At 41.4% G+C, this 19,193-nt stretch overlaps 1 long non-coding RNA gene across 1 annotated transcript; it reads right to left on the bottom strand.

Annotated features, from left to right (window-relative positions):
- Nucleotides 1-11,211: 11,211 nt before the first annotated feature.
- Nucleotides 11,212-18,601, bottom strand: LOC132658547 (uncharacterized). The gene is made up of 2 exons (XR_009598347.1): nt 12,867-18,601; nt 11,212-11,911 (listed from the first exon to the last, which is right to left on the bottom strand). It is a non-coding gene; the product is annotated as an uncharacterized LOC132658547 (long non-coding RNA).
- Nucleotides 18,602-19,193: the final 592 nt, after the last annotated feature.

The raw sequence follows: 19,193 nt of genomic DNA, 5'->3' as shown, positions 1-19,193 counted from the left end.
TCCTTTGATGTTTACAACTATACTGACCATTTATATTCACCTTTTTCAGAAGAATTCATGTAACTTTGAAGTAAAAGCATGTCAACTTCAAAATCACACCTATTCAAGTTAAGTAAATCCATTCACTCTTATGTCTAATTATTAATATCACATTTAAGAAGGTATTGCACAAATTGAAAATCAATTCTAAATCTATAAATATCAAAAATAAAACATGTTTCAAATTTTTCTTATAAGTTTTACAGGACAAATATTATATTTAGCTTCCACTTTTTAATTAAAATTAAATAATATTTCAAATTCAGTTCCACAGCCACACTATCCATATTTCAAGAGCTCAATAGACACACATGACTAGTGGCTACGATATTGGACAGTGCAGGTTAAAGTTGAGTAGAGATGTATGGGATGTACCATGGGCTTAACTACCTTTTGAAAACAACTAAGGTCATATCTGCAAGCTTATTTGTGAGAAGTCCTGCTTAATTTCCCCAAATACATCTGAAGTGCCTGGCAGAGGGGTATCCCTGAGTATCCTAAGTGTGTATAAATTGAGTGACTGTCATTCCAACAGTTCACAGGCTTCCTCCAGGTGATCCTTCCGCTCCACTACACTGCTTCTCATAGCCAGCTCTTTTGGAAGGAGTTCCCTAGCAGAATGCTTGGCCTCCTGTGATGCAGGTCTTTCATTTTATGCCACATCCCTCTCCTCCTTACTGCACAGGCCCTGGAAGGGGTAATAAATCAAAAGAGGCTCATATCTAGCCCCTACTTGCTCAACTGAGTCATTCTGGGAGTTCTCACTCCCTCATAGAGGTCCCATAGCCTCTCCCTCAGTCTAGTTACATCCAGACTCACCTCCAACCATTTCAGTTCCTCAGAGAGATTTGAACCCCACATCTGGGCTGAATTCATATCCTTTCCTCAGCCCCACACAAAACAAGAATATGTGACCAGGCATTTGTTTCAATGTCCCCAGATATTTCTCGAGTTTTAAGAAACTCCTGAACTGTCAGTTGTAGTTGAGGGAGGGGAAGCTAATCGTCCCAGACCACAGAAGGAACCTCTAGGGAACAGTGCTGTCCAGCTTCACAGCTGGCCTCCTGGACCTCAGCTGGCCCCAGCCTGGGTGTCCTATTACATACTATGTTCATGGAACTTAAGGCATCATTGATTATAAAATACATCATTATTGAACATAACACTAAGAAATAAAGCTACTCCCAATGGAAGTCTGCTACAAGACCCCCAGATAAAGGTGAGACATTAAAGGCCATGGTTTAGGGGTAAATGAGAAATATACAAAATAGAACTAGCAAGAAAAAAAAAAAAAAAAGCAGAATGACACAAGAGAAGCTTCAGCCAGAGCCTGAAGCTTATGCAATTTGGACCATCTTTAAGAAAATGAATATGAAATATGTTATTCTTACAAATTTTACAAAACCAGATGATCATGTGAAACTGGGACTCAGGCCTCTTGCAGGGCCTCGGAAGAACCACACAAGAGAGGGACCTTGAAGTTTTAGTTTCATTGGTGTTGGGTACACCTACCTCTGTCCACAAGGGACTGGCAGAAGCAAACAGAAAGCCTGTGTGAAGGCGCTCAGTTTTAATCCAGCTGAATAGCAGTAACACGTCATCAACTGTTATCATATCTTGATTTCAGAGACTTTAAAGTATAAAACAATGTGCTCCTTAGAACCAGTGAAATATGGTACTTATAAAGGAAAGTGGTAATCTAAATGTTGGCCCTGCTTTGCCTTAAACAATAACAATAACAACAAGACAATGATGATGACGGCTACCATTCATCAAGATCCTTCAGTGTGCCATCCTTCTTATAGTGCTTTTCTCTTTCCCATGAGAACTTAATGCTACCACCAAAGACTTGAAGATGCAGGACAGTGGTTCCCACCTTATCCGCAACTAACTCACCTGTGTGGTCAGCACACAGTCAGGTGGGTCATGCAGAAGGATCAGAGAGGAAGCAAATGGTGAGGTGACTCACAGCATGATTGCAGGGGTGGTAGTTTCCCTGGAGCAAATCCACACAGCCCTGGCACCTGGTGTGTCACTACTGACCCAGCAAATGCTTTTATTCCCATCCTATCCTGTCCCTCTGGCAGGAACAATGAAATACCTTTCCTGTCTTGCCTCAAGCCATTTCTTCTCCCCTGTACGTGGTCATAATATATTCAAAAAGGACCCAAGAATACCAAGATCATCCATCACAGGTTTTCATCATGCTAATTGGACTTGGTGGGCCCAAGGAGCCAGCACATAGGTCCCCCTGTAAGCCAGATGGGGGAGATAATCCCTGAGAACATGGGTGGAGCCTGCAAGGATCCAGTGGTCTAGAGTTGTTGGTATAGACCTTCTAAAGTGAGATACATGTTGTACTTTACACACCAGCCACCACAAGGAAAGAAGGAAAGAAAGAAGCTAAATTTTCAGAAGCAGCACACAAACAGTATTTGGCTGTGAACTAAACTCAATAACACATAAGGCTGCAAGGTCTGATGTTTGAGGATTTTTTGTTTGTTTGTTTTTATTTTGACATAATTGCAGACATACAGAAGTCAAAATAAATTTCAAAGAATTCCCACATACCCTTCACTCAGATTCCACAATATTAATATTTTAGATCAATAAACCATCCCCAAATTATTAATACAGCTTCAAGCTTTATTAGCTTCAGAAGTATAAATGCTATAAACTTACAAGAAATTATTATTTTAAAGTTTTAATTTCTTGTACCTGGACTTCCCTGGTGGCTCAGAGGTTAAAGTGTCTGCCTGCAACACGGGAGACTTGGGTTCGATCCCTGGGTCGGGAAAATCCCCTGGAGAAGGGAATGGCACCCCACTCCAGTACTCTTGCCTAGAGAAGCCCGTGGAGGGAGGAGCCTGGTAGGCTACAGTCCATGGGGTCGCAAAAAGTCGGACACGACTGAGCCACTTCACTTCACTTCTTCAATTTCTTGTACACTTATCTATTGTAATATATTAATAACTTGAAAATTTTTGACTGACAAACATTGAGACAAAAGCTTTACATTTTAGATTTTTTATTTAAAATTTATAAAATTTTGTAAAATTTTCTAATTAGTAGACTTTATCTTTTACAGTGGTTTTAGGTTTACAGAAAAACTAAGCAGATTGTACAGAGAGTTCCTGTATACTGTCTGCCCCACACAGAGTTTTCTCTAGAGAGACAGTAAAAAGATCAGTGGTTGTCAGGAGTTCCAGGAGAGGGAAAGGATGGATGGGTAGAGCATAGAGGGTCTTTAGGGTGGTGATACTGTTCTCTATGGTACTGTTATGGTGGATACATGTCACTATACATTTGTCAACCCAAAGAATGTACAACACAAAGAGCCAGTCATAGTGTAAATTATGGACTTCAGTTAATAATGATGCATTAATACTGGTTTAATTAAACTCTGGTTGGGTAGAACCCAGGTCTCTCACATTACAGGTGACTCTTTACTAGCTGAGCCACAAGGGAAGCCCAAGAATGCTGGAGTGTGTATCCTATCTCTTCTCCAGCAGATCTTCCTGACACAGGAATCAAACCAGGGTATCCTGCATTGCAGGCAAACTCTTTACCAACTGAGATATCAGGGAAGCCCTTCTCTATTATTAACAACTTGCATTAGTGTGGTAAATTTGTTACAACTGGTGAACCAATATTGCGGTCAGTCATTCACTCCTGTTCGACTCTTGGTGACACCATGGACTGCAGCACGCCAGGCCACCCTGTCCATCACCAACTCCCAGAGATTGCTCAAATTCATGTCCATCGAGTCGTTGATGCCATCCAACCATCTCACCCTCTGTTGTCCTCCTCTTCTCCAGCCTTCAATCTTTCCCGGCATCAGGGTCTTTTCCAATGAGTCAGGTCTTTGCATCAGGTGGCCAAATATTGGAATTTCAGCTTCAGCATCAGTCCTTCCAATGAATATTCAGGACTGATTTCCTTCAGGATGGATTGGTTGAACCTCCTTGCTGTCCAAGGGACTCTCAAGAGTCTTCTCCAACACCACGGTTCAAAAGCATCAATTCTTCGGCACTCAGCTTTCTTTATAGTCCAACTCTCTCATCCATACATGACTACTGGAAAACCATAGTTTGACTAGATAGACCTTTGTTGGAAAAGTTATGTCTCTGCTTTTTAATATGCTGTCTAGGTTGGTCATAGCTTTTCTTCCAAGGAGAAAGCACTCTTTAATTTCATGGCTATTGTCACCATCTGCAGTGATTTTGGAGACCCCCAAAATAAAGTCTATCACTATTTCCATTGTTTCACTATCTGTTTGCCATGAAGCAATGGGACCAGAGGCCATGATTTTAGTTTTCTGAATGTTGAGCGTTAAGCCAGCTTTTCCACTCTCCTCTTTCACATTCATCAAGAAGCTAGTCAGTTCCTCTTCACTTTCTTCCATAAGGGTGGTGTCATCTGCGTATCTGAGGTTACTGATATTTCTCCCGGCTATCTTGATTCCAGCTTGTGCTTCATCCAGCCCAGCATTTGCATGATGTACTCTGCATATAAGTTAAATAAGCAGGTGAAAATATACAGCTTTGATGTCCTCCTTTCCTGATTTGGAATCAGTCTGTTGTTCCATGTCCAGTTCTAACTGTTGCCTCTTGACCTGCATACAGATTTCTCAGGAGGCAGGTCAGGTGGCCTGGTATTCCTATCTCTAGAAGAATTTTCCACAATTTGTTGTGATCTACACAGTTAAAGGCTTTGGCATAATCAATAAAGCAGCAGTAGCTGTTTTTTTTCGAATTCTCTTTCTTTTTCAATGATCCAATGGATGGTGGCAATTTGATCTCTAGTCCCTCTGCCTTTCCTAAATCCAGCTTGAACATCTCAAAAGTTCATAATTCATGTACTGTTGCAGCTTAGCTTGGAGAATTTTGAGTATTACTTCGCAAGCGTGTGAGATGAGTGCAATTGTGCAGTAGTTTGGACATACTTTGGTATTGACCTTCTTATTAATGCATCATTATTAACTGGAGTCCATAATTTACATTATGACTGGCTCTTTGTGTTGTACATTCTTTGGGTTTTGACAAATGTATAATGACATGTATCCACCATAACAGTACCATAGAGAATAGTGTCACTGCCTAAAGACACTCTTTGCTCTACCCATTCATCCTTTCCCCTCCAGGAACCCCTGCTAGCTACTGATTTTTTTACTGTTTTTGCTTTTTCCAGAATGTTATGTGGTTGGAATCATAGAGCGTGTAGACTTTTCAGATTGCTTTCTTTCACTTAGCACTATAAAATTTATGCATGTCTTTTTGTGGCTTGATAGATCATTTCTTTTTATTACTGAATACTGAATACTATTCCACTGTATGAATGAAATATGGAACACCAATTTGTGTATCTACTCATCCATTGAAAGAATCTTGGTTGCTTTCAATTTAGGGCTATTATAAATGAAGCTGCTCTAGACTTCCATGTGCAGGTTTTGTATAGACATAAGTTTTTAACTCTTTGGTTACAATATTATGTATTACTTTAAAATACATATTTTGGCGACTTCCCTGACAAGCAGGAAGTCAAGAAATATCTGGAGTGACAGGCAAGTTTGCATGAAGCAGGGCAAAGGCTAATAGAGTTTTGCCACCAGAACACGCTGGTCATAGCAAACACCCTCTTCCAACAACATAAGAGAAGATTCTACACATGGGCATCACCATATGGTCAATACTAAAATCACATTGATTATATTCTTTGCAGCCAAAGAAGGAGAAGGTCTATACAGTTAGAAGAAAACAAGACCAGGAGCTGATCGTGGCTCAGATCATGAACTCTTTATTGCACAATTCAGACTTAAATAAGAAAGTAAGGAAAACCACTACACCATTCAGGTATGACCTAAATCAAATCCCTTATGATTATACAAGTGACAAATAGATTCAAGGGATTATATCTGATAGACAGAGTGCCTGAAGAACTACGGACAGGGGTTGATAACATTGTACAGAAGGCAGTGATCAAGACCATCCCCAAGAAAAAGAAATGTAAAAAGGCAAAATGGTTGTCTGAGGAAGCCTTACAAATCACTGAGAAAAGAAGAGAAGCTAAAGGCAAAAGAGAAAAGAAAAGATATACCTATTTGAATGCAGAGTTCCAAAGAATAGCAAGGAGAGATAAGAAAGCCTTCCTCAGTGATCAACGCAAAGAAATAGAGGAAAACACTAGAATGGGAAAGACTAGGGATCTCTTCAAGAAAATTAGAGATACCTAGGGAACTTATCATGCAAAGATGGGCACAATAAAGGGCAGAAGCAGTATGGACCTAACAGAAGCAGAAGCTATTAAGAAGAGATGGCAAGAATACACAGAAGATACAAAAAATATCTTCATGACCCAGATAAACACGACGTTGTGATCACTCACCTAGATCCAGACATCCTGGAATGTGAAGTCAAGTGGGCCTTAGGAAGCATCACTATGAACAAAGCTGGTGGAGGTGATGGAATTCCAATTGAGCTATTTCAAATCCTAAAAGATGATGCTGTGAATGTGCTTCACTCAATATGCCAGCAAATTTGGAAAACTCAGCAGTGGCCACAGGACTGGAAAAGGTCAGTTTTCATTCCAGTCCCAAAGAAAGGAAATGCCAATTGCACTTATCTCACAGGCTATCAAAGTAATGCTCAAAATTCTCCAAGCCAGGTTTCAACAGTACGTGAACTCTGAACTTCCAGATGTTCAAGCTTGATTTAGAAAAGGCAGAGGAACCAGAGATCAAATTGCCACCATCCACTGGATCATCAAAAAAGCAAGAGAGTTCCAGAAAAACATCTACTGCTGCTTTATTGACTATGCCAAACCTTTGACTGTATAGATCACAATAAACTGTGGAAAATTCTTCAAGAGATGGGAATATCAAACCACCTGACCTGCCTCCTGAGAAATCTGTATGCAGGTCAAGAGGCAACAGTTAGAACTGGACATGGAACAACAGACTGATTCCAAATCAGGAAAGGAGTATGCCAAGGCTGTATATTGTCACTCTGCTTATTTCACTTATATGCAGAGTACATCATGCAAAATGCTGGACTAGATGAAGCACAGGCTGGAATCAAGATAGCCGGGAGAAATATCAATAACCTCAGATATGCAGATGACACCCCACTTATGGCAGAAAGTGAAGAGGAACTGAATAGCTTCTTGATGAAAGTGAAAGAGAAGAGTGAAAAAGTTGGCTTAAAGCTCAATATTCAGAAAACTAAGATCATGGCATCCGGTCCCATCCCTTCATGGCAAATAGATGGGGAAACAGTAAAAACAGTGACAGACTTTATTTTGGGGGGGGGGGGGCTCTAGAGTCACTGCAGATGTTGACTGCAGCCATGAAATTAAAAGATGCTTTCTCCTTGGAAGAAAGCAACCTATGACCAACCTAGACAGCATATTAAAAAGCAGAGACATTACTTTTCCAACAAAGGTCCATCTAGTCAAAGCTATGGTTTTCCAGTAGTCACATATGGATGTAAGAGTTGGACTATAAAGAAAGCTGAGTGCTAAAGAACTGATGCTTTTGAACTGTAGTATTAGAGAATACTCTTGAGAGTCCCTTGGACAGCAAGGAGATCCAACCAGTTCATCCTGAAGGAAATCAGTCCTGAATATTCATTGGAAGGACTGATGCTGAAGCTGAAATTCCAATATTTGGCCACCTGATGCAAAGACCTGACTCATTGGAAAAGACCCTGATGTTGGGAATGATTGAAGGTGGGAGGAGAAGGGAATGACAGAGGATGAGATGGTTGGATGGCATCACCGACTCAATGGACATGAGATTGAATGAGCTCCAGGAGTTGGTGATGGACACGGTGGCTTAGTGTGGTGCAGTCCATGAGGTCACAAAGAGCTGGACAAGACTGAGTGACTTAACTGAACTGAACTGAACTGGCAGTCCTGTGTTTAAATCAGTGCTCCCACTGCAAGGGGCACAGGTTTGATCCCTGGTAGGGGAATTAAGATCTCATAAGCTGCACAGTGTGGCCAAAAATAAAAAAATAAAATGCATTTCAGTTTTTATGTAGTATCAGTTTGTTATACTAGAAAACATGCACTTGTTAGCATAGCTACACCTTTTCTCTTTTTCCTTCTCTTTCTCTTGGTATCTTTTTTTTTTTTTTTTTGCTCACATCATTTTTATTTAATCAAGACTTGCAGTGTTCACATTTTTTTTCCAAAAATGTAAGTCCTTTTGTTATCAGCCTTAGTCTGTCCATATTTAGCTATGAGTACTTTAACCACAGCTTTTTCATTCTTAGATTCTTTATTATGTTTCATCTCTGTTTAAATCAATTTATCTTTAGTGAATTTTTTAAGTGCTGGTGACTGATGGGTACTGGACTTCTTGACTTCCTTCATGTTTGAGCATGTCTCACTGGTTCTGTTCGGAGAAGGCAATGGCACCCCACTCCAGTACTGTTGCCTGGAAAATCCCATGGACGGAGGAGCCTGGTGGGCTGCAGTCCATGCGATCACAAAGAGTCGGACACGACTGAGCGACTTCACTTTCACTTTTCACTTTCATACACTGGAGAAGGAAATGGCAACCCACTCCAGTGTTCTTGCCTAGAGTATCCCAAGGACGGGGGAGCCTGATAGACTGCCGTCTATGGGGTCGCACAGAGTCGGACATGACTGAAGCGACTTGGCAGCACTGGTTCTGTTACATTTGGATAAGAACTGACTAGGTACGGTGTTCCCAGGTCACATTTTGTTTCCCTCAGAACTTGGCAGACTTTACTTCATAGTCTTTGGCTTGGACTGTTGTGGAAAAGTCTGAGGCCTGTCTACCTCCCACTGCTTCTTCCTGGACACTTGAATAGTTTGTCTTCATTTTTCAAGTTCTTAAATCAGACTGCAGATCTGCTCTGAGTACCATCATTTTTAATCACTTTTTACATGTGATATGCCCTATCTGCCTAAAAATTTTATTCTTCTTTCATTTTAAAGTAAATTTTTTATATTACATCTCTGAATACATGTTCTATTCCATCTGCGAGAGTCTCTACTTCGAAGCCATCAAAGAGTCACCTTTGCCCTCTTCATGTCTATCATCTCCTGTCTAATTTATTTTCCCTTTTCTCCACATTCATTCTGATTATCTCAAGACTCTCCACCAAAATTTGACTTTCAGCTATATATATTCATAGCTCTTAATGTATCAGGTTTACTTGTTATATATCAAATAATACTAGCTTTTATTTAGTTCTCCAATATCCTCTTCAACCCATTCTGCTGGTCTTAGCTTATTCCCTCATATATATTATTACATTAAATTAAGAATCTATATGTTCTCTTAGCACAAATACTTATGGAGAATATGCCACTGTCTAAGGATGCATGCTGGTATCTTTCTATATTATTTATATTTGAAACAGATTTGAGTACCTACTACTGTAAGACAGTGTTTTGGTCTCCAGGAATACCACAAAACAGAAAAAGTTCTTGCTTTCAAGGCACTTATGTTGTGTGGGTGTGCTTGCACGTGTACACAGAGTATGTCTGTGTATTTGGCTTTGCTATGATACGTTTATGTAACAACTACATCATTTTTTGCCATTTTACTGATAGTTAACCTGGTCTGTGCTACACAGATCCTTCATTTCTCCAATGAAGTGAGATTGAATTTTCCTTGACATTTATTGTTTTCTTTTACTCTGAAACCAAATTGAATTCCCTTCAGGGCTTAAGATTAAATTATCCATGTTGATTTTAATCTACTTTTCTGTAGCCTGAGGATAGGATTGTTGTGATTAAGTTTATGGACTTCAACCTTACAAAAGGGAATTCACTTTGTTGTCATAACAAACTTTTCTTTATAAATTTAATTTTAATTACAAATCATATAACTACAGTTTCAAAAAGTTGGAAAAGAATAAAGTCACCTGTACATGTTTCTACTCGACAACAATTTATATGATTTTTGCTTTTTAGTAATTGGACCATTACCTAAAAATGAGTAAGCTGAGGAACCAATAGAAGGATCCCAAGGGCTCCACGGTAACCTGTGCATTATAAGAGTCTGAAAACTCCTCACTGACTATGTAGGAGAAAACCACTAAGCTTTTTTCCACACAGCTGAGCAGTCCTGAAGGTGTTCCATGTCTTGGCTGCATCTCATGACAAAAATAACCATATACATAAATATGACCCACGCGCAAGCACAATTTCATTTCTCTCCAAACTGGAAATACAGCTTTCACCTTCTTTGTGTTCCTTCCAGTCAAGAACTACGTTTGTCTCTTGGGTGGAATGGGAAGAAATGGTGCCAAGTTATCAGAAATGAAATATGCCCTCTCTAGGTTGTCTCCAAAATGAAAAAAAAAAAAAGAAAGCAAGAGGAAGGACCTTTGGCAAATTCAACAAACACAAAATTGCCTTAAGCATTCTCAAAGAAACTTTTCAAGGACTGACACTCAAGGGAACTAAGTACAGAAAGATAGAACTACCTTAGACTAAAGGACACTCCTGCCTACAATCATAAAATATATATCTGAGTTTCCTGGCAACCAGGACGAGAAGAAAAATAGAAATATCATACTTCTTTTTGCCTTATAAATGAATGGCAAGAGTCCAGATTTTTCCCACTTTTGCACTTTTAAAGGTCAATTTTTACATGGATCTTTATGTATAGAATCATGAACAATGGAATAGACAACATTCTCAAAATATAAAGGGAGGTCTACTTCTGTCATCTATGATCCCAGATATAAGGACAATACAGAAGGATGTAGTTTTATAAAGTCAGTGCCACAAAAGGAATTCTTCAGAGTCCTGTCCAGACTAACGAATCCCTTGTGTGACTGTCTTCTTTCTCAGTGTTCTCTTTTCCACTGCTCTTGCCTTTGTGTATGTTTTTTTTTTTTTTACCTCTGTTTATCTCGGGCATGAAAGCGTCATCTGTTAAACAACCATTCTGAAAGCCAGAAGAGAATGAGCAAGCTGCTGTCAGAGGCAGGTCGTGCTGAAAGCAGGAAGTGGGGACCATCCTTCACTGTTGCTCTCTCACCTCTGCACAACCCTCTATTCCTTGCCTATGGTAGGGGGGGGGGCAGGGGGGGGGCCTCACTGCTTTCTGGGCTTACAACCTCCCACTGCCATGTCCTGTCCAGTCTCATCTTTCAAATATTGTCACAGCTTAAAAAATTACCTCCTGTCTCTTTTTCAATTAGTTTTTTAATTGGAGTATAGTTGATTTACAAATTTGTGTTCATTTCAGGTGTAGAGGAAAGTCATTCAGTTATATATACATACATATTTTTTTCAGATTCTTTTCCCTTATAAGTTGTTACCAAATATAGAACAATGTTTAGTTCCCTGCACTATGCAGTTGATCCCTGCTAGAGATTACTTCCTCACTTTATTTTCCATTAAAACCTCTCTGTCCTCAGGCCTGAGTGAAACATCAAAAGGAAATTATGTATATCAATCGAGTCCAATCAGGGAAGCAGAACCAAAGTGAGCTCTGGGATAAGGAATTTGGGATTAAACCTTATGCAATCATGAGAGGAGCATGGAAGCGGAAGTCAGAAAGAAGAGTGAGGTGGGAGAGTTGCCAGCCTATCATTCGGAGAAGCACATCCCAGGGGAGTGCGACGGGGAAACTGATAGGGAAGCTGTGTGGGCTGTGGGCCCACAGCATCTGGCCATGGGCTTGCTGCTGCTGTTGGTCATCAGGGACACCACTTGGATAGAAGAGCTGGATTCAGAGCGCAGGAGGGCTAGGGCTAGCCGGAATGCACTGGCACCTCTTCGCATGGCACTGCATGTAACCATGATGACATCCAGGGGGGAATGGCTGCTGCTTCTCTCTCACCTCCCCAGTTTGGTGCAAGTTCCTCTTTTGGGCAACTCCAACCTGTAACCAAATAGGAAAGGGATTGTGGAAACATAGTTCCCTTTTAACAGGGTTGACAATAGAACTAGCCAGTAGAGTATGCTTAGATAAACTCACACTGAATTACAAAGTGCCTGATACTCCCTGTGAACTTGTCTGAGAAGGATACTTTCCAGAGAAACAGTCCTGCAGAGATCTTGGGCAGGTAAAGAACATCCTGCGAGCAGGGTTAAGACAGTTTCTTGCTGCCCTCCCTACGGGCTCCAGGGCTCTGTGACCATCCCACCACCAGTCACCTGATTATAGATGACAGTAAATGTAGACTTTGGAGGACTAGGATCATAGCCTTAAGAAGTCCACCACAAACTCATAATTTCTTTAAAGTCTTCTCTTTTATCTTCATTATTCTTGAAAATCCTGTGTCTTACTTTGCTCGTTTCATTATCAAAATAAAATTCTAAGTTGCATACTGGGGATAAGTTTCTCTTTTCTTCTCAAACCAGTCACTTACATGTGAGGAGATGCACTCATTCCTTCAAAAGCCCCAACCACACCACCACGTATCCCCTGGGAAGCGTACATGCAAGACTGAGAAACATAGGCTTTCCCTTGAAAAGTGGTTCAGCTAATCAGCCACTTGCTGGCTTCAAACATCCAAAGGGTTCTGACCACTCTCAGGATCAAGTCCAGCCTCTCGAGCCCACCATTCAATGCCTCCATGACCTGGGATCACCCACTTCTCCTGCCTCTCTTCCAATCTCGGCACCCACTCCTGACTCCTAAAGGCTCCCTTCCAGCCCGTTCCTGACCACCCTGGGCTCCTGATGCTTCCACACCCTTCCCTGTGCTGTTTCCTCTCCTCTGCCCACTTCTTCAGCTGAAGAAATCTTTCTCAGGCCTGCAAGACCCCACTCACCTGTCACATCCCTGAAGTACCCCCCACCATCTTTGCACCATTAGCGCCACAGCTACATACCATTAGCTGTTATTGTTTTGTCTGGCTTCCCAGGTGGCCTGTGAATACCTCAGGGCAGACACTGTCAGAAGCCTACTCAACAGCCATGCTCCTCTTCCGCCTGGCTGATGGAAGACCAGTCCTATTTGGAGGAAACATAATTAAACTAAACTAGTATGGCGATCATTCTGTCATTTTTGAGATTGCATCCAAGTACTGCATTTTGGACTCTTTTGTTGACCATGATGGCTACTCCATTTCTTCTAAGAGATTCCTGCCCACAGTAGTAGATATAATGGTCATCTGAGTTAAATTCACTCATTCCAGTCCATTTTAGTTCACTGATTCCTAGAATGTCGATGTTCTTTCTTGCCATCTCCTGTTTGACCACTTCCAATTTGCCTTGATTCATGGACCTGATATTCCAGGTTCCTATGCAATATTGCTCTTTACAGCATCAGACCTTGCTTCTATCACCAGTCACATCCACAGCTGGGTATTGTTTTTACTTTGGCTCCATCCCTTCATTCTTTCCAGGGTTATCTCTCCACTCATCTCCAGTAGCATACTGGGTACCTACTGACCTGGGGAGTTCCTCTTTCAGTATCCTATCATTTTGCCTTTTCATACTGTTCATGGGGTTCTCAAGGCAAGAATACTGGAGTGGTTTGCCATTCCCTTCTCCAGTGGACCACATTCTGTCAGACCTCTCCACCATGACCTGCCTGTCTTGGGTGGCCCCATGTGGCATGGCTTAGTTTCATTGAGTTAGACCAGGCTGCGGTTCTAGTGTGATTAGATTGACTAGTTTTCTGTGATTATGGTTTCAGTGTGTCTGCCCTCTGATGCCCTCTTGCAACACCTACCATCTTACTTGGGTTTCTCTTACCTTGGATATGGGGTATCTCTTCACAGCTGCTCCAGCAAAGTGCAACCACTGCTCCTTACCTTGGATGAGGGGTATCTCCTCACCGCTGCCCCTCCTGACCTTGACCGTGGAATCGCTCCTCTAGGCCCTCCTGCGCCTGTGCAGCCACCTCTGTCTGGATGTGGGGTTGCTCCTCCCAGCCGCCGCCCCTGGCCTCAGGCGTGGGGTAGCTCCTCTCCGCCACTGCCCCTCAGGCATGAGGTCCTCCCGGCTTCTGCCCCTGACCTTGGACGTCAGCGGTATCTCCTCTCAAAAACGACAAAATAATCTCTGTTTGTTTCCAAGGCAAACCATTCAATATCTCAGTAATCCAAGTCCATACCCCAACCAGTAATGCTGAAGAATCTGAAGTTCAACGGTTCTATGAAGACCTACAAGACCCTTTAGAACTAACACCCAAAAAAGATGTCCTTTTCATTATAGGGGACTGGAATGCAAAAGTAGGAAGTCAAGAAACACCTGGAGTAACAGGCAAATTTGGCCTTGCAATATGGAATGAAGCAGGGCAAAGACTAATAGAGTTTTCCCAAGAAAATGCACTGGTCATAGCAAACACCCTCTTCCAACAACACAAGAGAAGACTCTACACATGGACATCACCAGATAGTCAACACTGAAATCAGATTGATTATATTCTTTGCAGCCAAAGATGGAGAAGCTCTATACAGTCAACAAAACAAGACTAGGAGCTGACTATGGCTCAGATCATGAACTCCTTATTGCCAAATTCAGACTTAAATTGAAGAAAGTAGGGAAAACCACTTTCTGTTATGATTATACAGTGGAAGTGAGAAATAGATTAAGGGACTAGATCTGATAGAGTGCCTGATGAACTATGGTCTGAGGTTCGTGACATTGTACGGAAGACAGGGATCAAGTCCATCCCCAAGGAAAAGAAATGCAAAAAAGCAAAATGGCTGTCTGGGGAGGCCTTACAAATAGCTGTGAAAAGAAGAGAGATGAAAAGCAAAGGAGAAAAGGAAAGATATAAGCATCTGAATGCAGAGTTCCAAAGAATAGCAAGAAGAGATAAGAAAGCCTTCCTCAGCGATCATTGCAAAGAAATAGAGGGAAACAACAGAATGGGAAAGACTAGAGATGTCTTCAAGAAAAATAGAGATACCAAGGGAACATTTCATGCAAAGATGGGCTCAATAAAGGACAGAAATTGTATGGACCTAACAGAAGCAGAAGATATTAAGAAGAGGTGGCAAGAATACATAGAAGAACTGTACAAAAAAGATCTTCACGACCCAGATAATCACGATGGTGTGATCACTCATCTAGAGCCAGACATCCTGGAATGTGAAGTCAAGTGGGTCTTAGAAAGCATCACTACGAACAAAGCTAGTGGAGGTGATTGAATCCCAATTGAGCTATTTCAAATCCTGAAAGATGATGCTGTGAAAGTGCTGCACTCAATATGACAGCAAATTTGGAAAACTCAGCAGTGGCCACAGGACTGGAAAAGGTCAGTTTTCATTCCAATTCCAAAGAAAGGAAATGCCAAAGAATGCTCAAACTACCGCACAATTGCACTCATCTCACATGCTAGTAAAGTAATGCTCAAAAGTCTCCAAGCCAGGCTTCAGCAATACGTGAACCGTGAACTTCCAGATGTTCAAGCTGATTTTAGAAAAGGCAGAGGAACCAGAGACCAAATTGCCAACATCCTCTGGATCATTGAAAAAGCAAGAGAGTTCCAGAAAAACATCTATTTCTGCTTTATTGACTATGCCAAAGCCTTTGACTGTGTGGATCACAATAAACTGTGGAAAATTCTGAAAGAAATGGGAATACCAGACCACTTGACCTGCCTCTTGAGAAACCTGTATGCAGGCCAGGAAGCAACAGTTAGAACTGGACATGGAACAACAGACTGGTTCCAAATAGGAAAAGGAGTACGTCAAGGCTATATAATGTCACCCTGCTTATTTAACTTATATGCAGAGTACATCATGAGAAACGCTGGACTGGAAGAAGCACAAGCTGGAATCAAGATTGCCAGGGGAAATATCAATAACCTCAGATATGCAGATGACACCACCCTTATGGCAGAAAGTGAAGAGGAACTAAAAGCCTCTTGATAAAAGTGAAAGAGGAGAGTGAAAATGTTCGCTTAAAGCTCAACATTCAGAAAACGAAGATCATGGCATCCGGTCCCATCACTTCATGGGAAATAGATGGGGAGACAGTGGAAACAGTGTCAGACTTTATTTTTGGGGGCTCCAAAATCACTGCAGATGGTGACTGCAGCCATGAAATTAAAAGACGCTTACTCCTTGGAAGAAAAGTTATGACCAACCTAGATAGCATATTGAAGAGCAGAGCCATTACTTTGTCAATAAAGGTCCATCTAGTCAAGGCTATGGTTTTTCTAGTGGTCATGTATGGATGTGAGAGTTGGACTGTGAAGAAGGCTGAGTGCCGAAGAATTGTTGCTTTGAACTGTGGTGTTGGAGAAGACTCTTGAGAGTCCCTTGGACTGCAAGGAGATCCAACCAGTCCATTCTAAAGGAGATCAACCCTGGGATTTCTTTGGAAGGAATGATGCTAAAGCTGAAACTCCAGTACTTTGGCCACCTCATGCGAAGAGTTGACTCATTGGAAAAGACTCTGATGCTAGGAGGGATTGGGGACAGGAGGAGAAGGGGACGATGGAGGATGAGATGGCTGGATGGCATCACTGCCTCGATGGACATGAATCTGAGTGAACTCTGGGAGTTGGTGATGGACAGGGAGGCCTGGCGTGCTGCGATTCACGGGGTCGCAAAGAGTCAGACATGACTGAGCAACTGAACTGAACTGAACTGAGTATGGTGATCCCATATTTCTCCACCTAGGGGACATAAGTGTGGGCCCATGATTCATTTCTGGTTATCAGGGTGCCAAGAGAAGATACAAGGGCCCCCTTTCACAGTGTCTCACTCTCTCTCTCTCTCCCATGTAGGACACAGCAGAAGGTAGCCATTTGTCAGCCAGGAAGAGAGCTCTCACCAGAAACTGAACCCTGCCAAACGGGGACCTTGAACATTCAGTCTTCAGAACTATGAGAAAATGAATTTCTCTTAGGAAAGTCATCAAGTCTGTGGCATTTGTTACTGCAACCCCAGCTGCTGGCTGATTCATGCTTCAATAGCTGAGATTCTCGAAGTGCTTGTCATACACCAAACCCTGTGCTTGTACTTAGTCAGTCGTGTCCGGCTCTTTGTAACCCCATGAACAGCAACCCATCAGGTTCCTCTGTCCATGGGATCTTCAGGCAAGAAGACTGGACTGGGTTGTCATTTCCTTCTCCAAAACACTGTTCCAAATATTTTTTAAGCACCAACTCACTTAATATTTACTACTTTCCAGTGAATTAGGTACACTTATGATCTTATTCACTGTACAGATAAGAATCTGAGGCACAGAAAGTCTGAGTACTTAGCTCTAAATCATAAAGCTAAGAAGTAGCAGAGTTGGGATTGGAACAGTTGCCATTTGGCTCCACATTCAGTCTCATCCACTGTAATATTCTACTGCTTCTCAAAGGCTAGCCTTGTCTGATTCACCTTACAATTCTTCAAGGCCAGCACAGTGCCTGACCCTTGGTAAGGCATTTACTGAATGCTGATGTACTAGGCAATCTGCCAAGCTTTGTCAATAATCATCTAATTTCAGCTTCGCAACAAGTCTATCAGCATGGTAGCTGAGAGTCCTGTTTGCTTATGGCTGAGGAGGTTCATGGGATGCAGGACTTTCTATTTAAAACTGGGGTGAATTGGTCATCTTACCTATTCAGGGTGTGTTATGACTCTCATTGGCCCAGGAGTTTTTGCTTTTGAGGGCTCCTCCCACAAAGTAGACTTTGGTGGACCCTAAAAAATTTGCCTTTTTATTACATGAGAAAAAAATGTAAAATATCTTCTTCAGCCCTAAAGGTTTTTTTTTTTCTTCCGGTTTTAAAAGAAATAAAACATTTTAATAGGCTCCAAAAAATATGTGTGGCTTCCCAGGTGGTTCAGTGGTATTAATAAAGAATCCACCTGCCAAGCAGATGTGGGTTTGATCCCCTGGGTCAGGAAGATCCCCTGTAGAAGGAAATGGTAATGTACTCTAGTATTCTTGCCTGGAAAATTCCATGGACAGAGGAGCCTGGTGGGCTACAGTCCAGGGAGTCGCAAAAAAATCAGACAGGACTGAGTGACTAAACACCAATAGCAAAAATATCATGTACCTCGTGCTTGTGCTCAGGTCCTCCTAGGCTTAATGGATCTGTCATAATTCCCATTTCACAGAGAGTTTAAGTAATTGTCCAATAATCATACATCTAGAAAAGAAATGGAGCCAGGATTTTAATTCATTCTAACTCCAGAGTCTGTGCTTTTTTTTTTTTTTTAACTGTTCTATCAGTGTTTTCAAACATTTTTGATGGTGACTCACAATAAAAAATAAGTTTTATAGCACAGTGTAGTATTCACTCACATTTATACACACACACATACATGCACACAGAGAGGAATCAAAAGGTGCATGTAACAATATCTACCCTTACTGCACATAATTCGTGCTGATGTTTCCTGTTTTATTTGGTTCTATTTCATTTTTTTAAAAGGCCAAATGCAACCCAACACCATTCATGACCCATCAGTATGTTGTGACCCACAGCTCAAACCCTGTACTCTAAAATCATCAATAAATACTTGTAGAATGAATGTCTTGGGTGTAGAGACAGGATAGGGACATCACCCAACACAAATATTTTCAGCCAAGTAACTATCAGTTTCATCTGTCTCTTTAACAACTGAAATAACATGAAAAGGAAACATGTTATTTTAGAAACACAATGCCAGTTGTTGAACTTTTTAAAATATCTGCTTCCTAGAAAGAATGTGGTGAGAACTTTGATTTTACATGGTTTTGTCTTGAATAAGTCTTAACTCTCTGCATTCCATTCTTAAGACAGGGCATGTGCTTTCCAAAACTCATGAACTCAGGAGTAAAATGAGACAGCTCACTCTCCTAGGTCTGTGCGTGCCTGAACAGTGATCTTGGTCACATCCAACATGAGCGTTTCACCGGTTTCCTTAACTGTGTGCTAGGGGAAAATGTGAATTACAAAGCTGGCTAGGTAGATAAATAATGGTTACTAAACTAGATCAAAAATGATTAGGCCATGTAAATAACATACTGGGAAAATTTTAAATCATTCTGAAGCCTGTAAGACTTCTGAACTCCCAAACAAAGATGTTAATACTACTGATATGAATTAGAAATTCTCAAATGACCTTGAGGGGCTGACACTCCTGTCCTTCTGCATTTGGGGACTCCTCTTTTTAAATTATATATTTATTTTTGGCTGTACTGGGTCTTCATCGCTGAGCACAGACTTTCTCTAGTTGTGGTGAGCAAGGGCTACTCTCTCATTGTGGAGCACG

Source organism: Ovis aries, chromosome 1 (assembly GCF_016772045.2).
Source record: "Ovis aries strain OAR_USU_Benz2616 breed Rambouillet chromosome 1, ARS-UI_Ramb_v3.0, whole genome shotgun sequence".
Classification (NCBI taxonomy): Eukaryota; Metazoa; Chordata; class Mammalia; order Artiodactyla; family Bovidae; genus Ovis; species Ovis aries.
This window is presented reverse-complemented; position numbering and strand designations above follow the sequence as displayed.